This window comes from Lathyrus oleraceus, chromosome 3 (genome assembly GCF_024323335.1).
Source record: "Lathyrus oleraceus cultivar Zhongwan6 chromosome 3, CAAS_Psat_ZW6_1.0, whole genome shotgun sequence".
Taxonomy (NCBI): domain Eukaryota; kingdom Viridiplantae; phylum Streptophyta; class Magnoliopsida; order Fabales; family Fabaceae; genus Lathyrus; species Lathyrus oleraceus.
The window spans coordinates 410,900,348-410,910,932 of NC_066581.1; the positions used below are offsets into that span (position 1 = coordinate 410,900,348).

Genomic DNA, 10,585 nt, shown 5'->3' on the forward strand with positions numbered 1-10,585 from the left:
AATCTCAACCACACCACTTTCTCCCTCTTATTAGGATTATCAATGATTGATGGAGAAGTGAGAGTTGGTATGTTATTTATAAGAAAACTAAACTCTAGCTTTCAACTAATATACTAAACCATTGATCCAACAAACTGGTCCAATTCGACATGCTAAGTTAAACAACAAACTAACATATTTCTGCATGTAAGAGATTTTTTTGACTACGACATGCACAACTTCGACTATTATCGAACCATAAAACTAATCTTATTGAGACTAGAGTTCGATCCAAATACCTCGTGAATTAATACAATTTGAGATATACTCTCATCTATTCCGAAGACGAGTGCATTTAAATGTTTTATTAGTGTTATCGAGTGTAAGTGAAAATAAATAGAGTGCAACTAGTAAAAGTAAAATATATATATATATATTTTTCAGTTTACTTTGATAACAAAATTATTATCTATTTTTTATAGTAAAAGAATGTGTTTTGTTTCTACATAAAAAGGCAACAAGAATTTTTTTTGTCAACAAAACACAAAGCAAAGTAAATTAGAAATAAGTGCAAAAAAGAATAATATAGAAATGCAATTAAAAATGATAAAATGAATTATGGGTTTTTGTTGGACATCAAAAAGGCAAGACAATGTGCAGCCCTTTCTAAGTGGATTGATATTATATTCTACTTTTTTAATCTAAAGGATAGCTCTCACTTTCTTTTGTCAAAAAAAAAATACAATAAATTGATCAAAAAGTGAAAGTAGTGTTTCACTAAAAATTTAACAAACATTTGTGGATCTTTCTTGATGATTGCCCTTTCATATAGCCCCCATATCTTCTTAGCCTGCATAAATTATAAATAAATATTAACCATTATAACCATATCATTTAATCAATGATAGGAGTATGCATTTTATTATAAGAATCACAAATTTAGTAAAATATATGATTATACCTGCTGCTTTTTTGCAAATTGAGAGAAGAACAACTAGAACTGCTAGACCCCCAAACACCCCCACAATGATTGCAACTGATTTGCCAACTTGATCATCATTATGGGAATCTACACAAAACACTAAATTTTTGAGAAAATATAAATTTCCACAAAAGCTGAGAAATGTGTATATAGTTGATTCCACTTTTAATATTTTACAATTATTACAATAATATCTAGATACTAATATTTTTAGAATTTTTTTAATTTATATTAATGTCAAATATTAATTATTATGATGTTGATGTGTCGATATTAATGTCTTGTTATGTGTTTGTGTATCTGCTCATGCTTAATAGTTGATAATGAAAAAATGTTAAGTGTTAGAAATTAAGAAAGAATATAACTTTATATTGTTGGGGATCAAAAGATAGAAGTGAGATTCCATGCTTTCTCTTTTAAACACCATTCGTTTCTTTATGCTAATACAAGAAGCCAGTTGAAGGTGAAGAATATAGAATATGATGCTAACAACAAAGGGGTTTCATGAAAAAGAATAAAAACGAATGGCACAAAGGTGCATTTTCCCAAATAAAGTGTAAAAGCTAATATGCTTAATGCTTTGGCTCTTACCTCCATTGCGTTTAGAAATTTCTCATAGGTACTTATGTTTTTTTAACCTCCATTTTACTTATTACTTTACCACAAAGGGGTCATCGAGGGTAGATTACTTTATGTAAAGGAATTATATAATAATAATTCATAGTTAAGTAAAATCAACTTTCCATGCCATTCTTTCTTCTTTCAATAAGAATCCAATTGGTTTATTTATTTATTCTCATATTTTGCTTTGTTCATGCTTATCTTAAAAACATTTTAATGCACGATTAGTTAAGCACTAAGAAAATAAAGTCATCAAGATACAATTATGTTCATGGTTATATATTATGGTGTGTATCAATAATTGTTGCAATATATATATATATATATATATATATATATATATATATATATATATATATATATATATATATATATATATATATATATATATATATATATATATATATATATATATATATATATATAAAAGTTTTTTTTGTTACAACAATATTAATATTGCAATTACGGCCGTTGTTAAGATTTTTATGTTTGATGAAATATCATAAATCGGTCCTTATCTTATAAATCGGCTTAATAAAATTGTGTTATTCTCAATTAAAATGTCCTTAGAATCTACTTAAGATTGGTTAGATTATTTGCTATCAGGTATTATCAGACCACTTAGATTCCACTCCTCGGTATCTGTTTAGGGTTTATGTGATGTACTGAAAATGTGTTTCTAAGTGAAAGACAACGCCTTCGTCTATCGAGTTAGCTAATTTTGCAGGGATTGAGTTATGTTTAGCTATATTCTTTGCAATTTAGAACCATGCTAAAGGATTTGAAAATGAAAAAAAGAAGAATGAGAATGAACCTACCTCGTTCATCATAGTAACCAGAAGCCCAATACCGAGCATAACACTGTCCCAAGAACACATCAACAGCAGCTGCTGATCCACACAAGCTCTTCATCTTTCCAACTGCATCAACCAAGCAAGTTGAACAATCTGAAACACTCAAGTCCCCCAAACATTGCGCAAACCCCTGAACTAATCCCGAACTACTAACCCTAAATCCATTCGCCGTTTGCAAATCTTCAAGAACATCGTCTCTACGCCGAAAAAACTCAACATCACTACTAACACCTTTACTACATTTCTTATACCTAACACCTGTATCCAACTTCCCAAGAAAATCACCACTATGTTCATATCTTACATAACAACCTTCAAATTGCAAAGAAGCACCAAGTGAATAAGGACACACTAAGCCTATTTGATTAACACATCTTCCAACACACTTTGAGCAATCAAGTGGATGCAAATCACCTCTACATTGGTATAAACCATATACGGCTCCTCCTCCTGTTGAGGTATCATTTCCGATTGCGAAAGAATCGTAAGTAACTTCTGATGATGAAGTTGCAACTGAGGATAGAAAGTTGTTGAGGTTGGATTCAAAGGGTGTGTTTGGTTGGTATTTTTCTTGTGAGCAGCTTGCATAGATTGTGATGTGAGTTCTTGAAGGGTAGCTATGAGAAGTAGGAAATAAAGAACTGAAAATTAGAAGAAATGAGAGTCTCAAAGCTAATATGGTAATTCTTTGAGTTGAGTGTAGTTGAAAATTACTCAACATTTTTTTCTTTGGATATTTTGGCTCTCCAATTGTGAAGTTTTGTTTTAGTCTTTGTATGGTTTTTGGTTATGATATGATGATGAGAGATTGAGATAGTGGTTTGTTTTTGTGCTTGGTGAATGAAGACTTTTTCTTTGTGAGACTTTTATTTGGTAAGGACATAAAGCATCTGAAAAGTTAATAAATAAAAAATGATATGATTTTAAATTATATTGAGAATTTCAAATTGATGCTATTTTAAAACCGAACCTAAAAACGACAGTAAGATAACATTAAATTTATATTATAATTGCATGATTTTTATTTGGTAACAGTAATGTACTAAATAAAATTTAAAATAATTTTACAATTTCAACACTTTATAATAAAATGCATTTAGTGTTACTACTACAAAAGATAAATTTCACGTAAAAGCTACGGCATCATGTAAAAGATAAATTTCACCATATATATATATATATATATATATATATATATATATATATATATATATATTTTTTTTTTTTTTTTTGAGATCAATTATTATACTCTGTCAGTGTGAAATTTTTTACATGGTTGATTCATCATCATCTGTTTATATTACTTTATAGATTTTTAAAATAAAAGTTAAACTTCTTTTAATATCCAATGTCTATGATTAAATGATGGTGTAAAATTCTTTTATATATATATATATATATATATATATATATATATATATATATATATATATATATATATATATATATATATATATATATATATATATATATATATATATATATATATATATATATATATATATATATATATATATATATATAAACTTTAAATAAATTAATACATTTAAATTTAAGAAATAGAAAATATTTAAAAATCAATCAAATATTCTAGTGTTGATTATATAAAAATATGCTAGGTATAAATGATAAAATAAAAAATTAATTACTTATAAAATTAAATTTAAAGATACTAATGTATTTCAGTATTATTTTCACACAAAATTTGACATAAACTCAGGATATGTAATGTTAAAAAACAATCTCAGATTCTCAGATGAAATACCACCGGATATAAGTAGATTTTATGAAACTAAGCAATCACATCATAATTCTCAAAAAAAATTGTAAGATAGTAAATCAATTAGTATTAATATAGCATGACATTTATTTATATAAATATAATTAATGAGCATTGATAACTTAAGAATATCAATAGATCTTTTATAATGGCATCTCAAAAGTTATAAATAAAAAATAATATGATTTTGAATTATCTTAAGAATTTTAAAATGATATGATTTTGAATTATCTTAAGAATTTTAAATTGATAATATTTTAAGTGAAGTAGAAGTTTTTATTCTTCTAACTTGTCGGAGTACAGTCTCGTATCATTATTATAATAAATTTAATTTTCTTGTGCATGTGATTGTTAATGCATTTAATTTATATATGGATTAGATACGTTAACATTCAAATATATATAAAAGAAGTTAAATTATTTTATAATAGAGATAAGAGAATTAATATATTTAATTTATATAGGGTTTAGATACATTAACAATCAAATATATATAAAAAATTAAATTTATTTATAATAGTCATAGGAAGGTGTACTTCTTATACTTCTATAAATGAAATCAATGCTTATTAAAAGAAAAATGCAATTCCTACACCAAAAAGTTACACCACATCGTATCCTATTTTATTGTTCACCGTATTGATGAACAGTAAAATATTATAATAATAAAATATTATTTTACAAAAATATATATATAAATTAATTTTTTTATTTTTTTATTAAAGAGTACGGTGTGATTAACCAACTTTATAACTTTATTAGTCAATATTTAACATTTTATTAATCAATTTTATTTTACTACTAAAAATTATTTTTATATACGGGTGTTTATTAACCAACTTTATAACTTCGTTAATCAATTTTTTACATTTCATTAACCAATTTTATTTACCATTAAAAACTATTTTTAATATCCAAATATTTATTAACCAACTTCATAACCTTATTAACCATTTATTTACATTTCATTAACCAATTTTATTCTAATATATAAATCACTATTCATGCACTGTACGGTTAATGTTTACAGGGGTACTGTTTATGTGCGCACACTGTTCACATGATATTGTTTACGTCACTGTTCGTGTATGGTTTTACTGTTCATAACATTTTTGCCATATTTGTGAATAGTATATACGATGTATAGTATATACGATGTAAGGATAAGAATGGCAATGCTGTTATTAAAAATATAAAGAATAAGATACTAACACTAAATTTATACAATAATGGCATGATTTTTGTTTTGGTAAGAGAAATCTACGAAATGAAATTTAAAATTATTTTACAATTGTAACTCTTGATAATAAAATGCATTTTATGTTACTATTATAAGAAACTTCACATAAAAGGGAATTTCTAATATTGCACCACACCATATATAAAATTTTAAATAAATTAATGAATTTAAATTTAAGAAATAGAAAATATTTTAAAGTCAACCAAATAATCTTGTGTTATTTATATAAAAATATGCTAGGCATAAATAAATATTATGATTCTATTCCAAAGTCATATAATATAAAATTAATTACTTATAAAATTAAATTAAAATATACTAAAGTGTTTAAGAATTATTCTCACACAAATATTGGACATAAAATCTAAACATGTAGTGTTAAAATAATGTAAGATTCTCATATGACATAACATGACTATATGTAGGTTTTATAGAATTTTCAAACTTGAAAAGAACAAGAACATTATACTGAAATTAATTTTATTTTCGTAAGATATGTTTCAGATATTCTAAGTTGTTGTCATTAGTTTAATATAAAAAAATATTGCCATTCATTATTTTTATAAGTCAATAAAATCATTGATCTTTTTCTTTATTAGTTTATTTAAAATATAAAAGCATTGATCTTTTTCTTTATTAATTTATTTTAAATTAGTTGAATTGTTTATTTATAAATATCCGGAGATAAACTAATCAAATCTTTGAAAATACTAGATTCAGATTTAAAATAAAACTATTATTTTAGACTTAAACTTTAAATGTTTTAGCAGCCTAGGTCCAGACTCATTAAAATCTAATTCGACACAGTTTATTTCCACCTCTAACTCTATTATTTCAAAATTTTGTAGATAAAAATGATATATTTCTTTTAAAATTTATTTATAATAATTCATAAAAAAAATGCTATATTCGAAAATTGAACTATCCAATCCACAAATAAAAGATGATATGATTTTAAATTGTCATAAGAATTGCAAATTGATGAAACTCTCTCCAATTTTTTTTAAGGTTAATTGCCCCATATCATATAGATGACTTTTGTCTAACCTTTGTAAATATTTTATTTTAGATTTCATCAATGTCTTTTGAAGATTCTGTTATCTTATATAATATGAAGATCTAACTAATTAAAAATGCCAACGGACACACTAATCGATTTTTTAAAATAAATATTTTAATACGACTTTAGTAGAGTGTATTTATTATTTTTAAATATTTTAAATTCTACAGAATATTAATTTTATTTTTGTAATTATATTAATTTTAAGCAATAAAATAAGCAAAAATTTTGCACAATTAAGTTTGGTTATTTTTGTTTTGTTAGAAATTGTTTAAGATAGAATTGATGATTTTAGAGGGTTTTTAGTTTAATTTGTTTTTTTTTTTTTAAAAACATTATTTTATAAGATTGTGCATTTATAATTTAAAAAAAATTATAAGAGTCTATTTGGTAATACACAAAAGAGCTTTTTGACTTTTAGTTTTTAGTTTTTAATTTATATTAATAAAAATGCTCCATTGGTAATTATCATTTAACTTTTAACTTGTAGCTTTTTCTACTAGTTTTTACCTTTTTGTCAAAAAAATATTTGAAGTAGCTTTTGAATTTTTAACTATTAATTTGTCACTTTTTCTACAATTTAAACCATTATTATTTTAACAAAAATATATTTTTACCATTCAATCTACTGCCTTATAATCTCTAACTATATCATGTTAATTAATTAAGAGTTAGATTTTGATAGTATAAGCTCTTGGATTCGGATAGACAAATTAACAGAAAATTGCACTACAATACTTTATTTATTTATGAAAGAGGGTATAACTTAGTTTTTAATAGTCCATGGAGTTGGGCTAATTTTTGTTACAAATAAAAAGTCAATATTTTTTGAAAAGTCTATTGATATACTTAACTTAATATATATATATATATATATATATATATATATATATATATATATATATATATATATATATATATATATATATATATATATATATATATATATATATATATATATATATATATATATAAAAGTTTTTTTTTGTTACAACAATATTAATATTGCAATTACGGCCGTTGTTAAGATTTTTATGTTTGATGAAATATCATAAATCGGTCCTTATCTTATAAATCGGCTTAATAAAATTGTGTTATTTTCAACTAAAATGTCCTTAGAATCTATTTAAGATTGGTTGGATTATTTGCTATCAGGTATTATCAGACCACTTAGATTCCACTCCTCGGTATCTGTTTAGGGTTTATGTGATGTACTGAAAATGTGTTTCTAAGTGAAAGACAATGCCTTCGTCTATCGAGTTAGCTAATTTTGCAGGGATTGAGTTATGTTTAGCTTATATTCTTTGCAATTTATAACCATGCTAAAGGATTTGAAAATGAAAAAAAGAAGAATGAGAATGAACCTACCTCGTTCATCATAGTAACCAGAAGCCCAATACCGAGCATAACACTGTCCCAAGAACACATCAACAGCAGCTGCTGATCCACACAAGCTCTTCATCTTTCCAACTGCATCAACCAAGCAAGTTGAACAATCTGAAACACTCAAGTGCCCCAAACATTGCGCAAACCCCTGAACTAATCCCGAACTACTAACCCTAAATCCATTCGCCGTTTGCAAATCTTCAAGAACATCGTCTCTACGCCGAAAAAACTCAACATCACTACTAACACCTTTACTACATTTCTTATACCTAACACCTGTATCCAACTTCCCAAGTAAATCACCACTATGTTCATATCTTACATAACAACCTTCAAATTGCAAAGAAGCACCAAGTGAATAAGGACACACTAAGCCTATTTGATTAACACATCTTCCAACACACTTTGAGCAATCAAGTGGATGCAAATCACCTCTACATTGGTATAAACCATATACGGCTCCTCCTCCTGTTGAGGTATCATTTCCGATTGCGAAAGAATCGTAAGTAACTTCTGATGATGAAGTTGCAACTGAGGATAGAAAGCTGTTGAGGTTGGATTCAAAGGGTGTGTATGGTTGGTATTTTTCTTGTGAGCAGCTTGCATAGATTGTGATGTGAGTTCTTGAAGGGTAGCTATGAGAAGTAGGAAATAAAGAACTGAAAATTAGAAGAAATGAAGAGTCTCAAAGCTAATATGGTAATTCTTTGAGTGGAGTGTAGTTGAAGATTACTCAACATTTTTTTCTTTGGATATTTTGGCTCTCCAATTGTGAAGTTTTGTTTTAGTCTTTGTATGGTTTTTGGTTATGATATGATGATGAGAGATTGATACATTATGACCATACATTAAAAATTATACTATAGTAACAATCATGAGGGTACCGGAGGTCAAATACATTATAAAAAGGGAGTTCACTTAGTGTGATAATCTACTTCACATTTCACTAATCAATTGATTGCACCACATCTTCTTTTGCAATCGGGCTCCGTTTGCGAGTTAGAAGAGAAGGGAAAGAGAGAGTTTTAGGAAAAGGAAAGCTGAAGAAAATATAAATAAATCTTTGAAATTCGTTGAAAGTATAATTTTGTATAAAATAATAAAAAAGGTTAAGAAAATTTTGTACTATGAATAATAATAAAACCACAAAATCTTCTCAAAAAATCTTCTCCTGTCACCCTCACCGGATTAGTCCAACAAAAATATTCGCAAAAAATGCATGGATGATACACTATTTTGAAGAGAAAATCATGAGGATCTCGAATCTGACCTCCAATCTCTCCAATTCTCACTATATAGAAATATATGTGGAATTGAAAATTGATGTTCCATAACTGAGTTGCTTCCATTTGACCTCAAAGCAACTCAATCTTGTTTCCCACATTGGTAGGACTTCAGTAGACCAAAAATCAAGCAAAAATATGGAGAAATGAGAGAGAATCGAAGAAGGAAAGTTTGAGAAATTCCATCTTCAGTTTGCAGTGATGAAGCTTGATCTTGATTCCAATTCACTTGGCCTTGGTTCCTCTTGCTTGCATGAGATGGTTCAGATGAAAATAGATGTGAACCCTTGGAGTTTTAGTTCATAAACAAAATTTGAACTAAAACTCAATTTCAAAAAAATCTTCAATGTTGTTGTTTCAATGGAGGTTAGGGGAATTGCATGGCAAGCTTGGCCAAGGATCCTTTAATTTTGAGGCATTAGCAATGTATTTATAGGCTTTTAAATTGATTTCCACACCATTTGAAAATTTGGTAAAATTTAGCAAGTTATGTGCATGGGCATGTAATTAGGCCCAAGTAATGATGCAATCCACTCCAAATTCGTGTACCAATGTGTAGTGTTAAATTCGCGACGATCAAGCTATGGATAAACTCGACCTCAATAAAACCAAAGTCGCCACCGCGCTTTTATTGTTTCCAAAGGAAAAGGAAAAAATACGAACAAAACCCCAAGATAAGAAGTTTTCAAATCAAAACTAATAAAATGTCAAAGATTACAGGTAAGGGGGTTGGTTACACAGGGAGAAGATGTTAGCACCTAAAGTTTCCTAGGTACACCTAGGGAGCCCTTTTTTGTGTGCATATGTTTTTGGGTATAAATGATGTTTGGTGAAATAAAGAGTGTGGGGATGAGAAAAGAATTCATTAATTATATTTTTGTGTTTGACAAGACCTTCGGTCTTATGCCTATGTACCAACATAAAAATGAGGGATCAAAACCCCGTAGTTCGTGGTAAAATTTTTGAAGAAGTTGGTGAATTTCTTTTAACAAGAAAAGGCACAAAAGGCCAAAGATTTGAATGGAGTTGTTAGTTCTTTTTTGTCTTTTGAAATTTTAAGTCTATATGGTTAAGTTTATTTACAAGCTTGATTTAAGAAATGATTTTAAAAATTTAATGGCATAAGGCCAAAGTTTCTAATCATTAAAACATGTCTAAGTTTGGAATCGTAAAACAAAGAAGGTTTTTGAAAAGAGAGAGAGAGATTTTGAAATTAAAGAAGTGGGAGGAGATGAAGAGACTACCCTAATAAAAAATTAAAAGCTAAGAGTTTAAAAGATCTTACCAATGGGATGAAATCCAACAGACAAGAATCTCATATAGAAACCCATTTTCCTTTGGACTTTAATCAAGCAACAAGCAATAAGCAATGAGTAATATCCAGACATCATGAAGATCAA

General features: G+C 27.0%; 1 pseudogene; it reads right to left on the bottom strand.

Moving 5' to 3' along the window:
• Positions 1–576: 576 nt before the first annotated feature.
• On the bottom strand, positions 577–8,642 carry LOC127127973 (plasmodesmata-located protein 8-like; annotated as a pseudogene).
• Between the last annotated feature and the right edge of the window lie 1,943 nt (positions 8,643–10,585).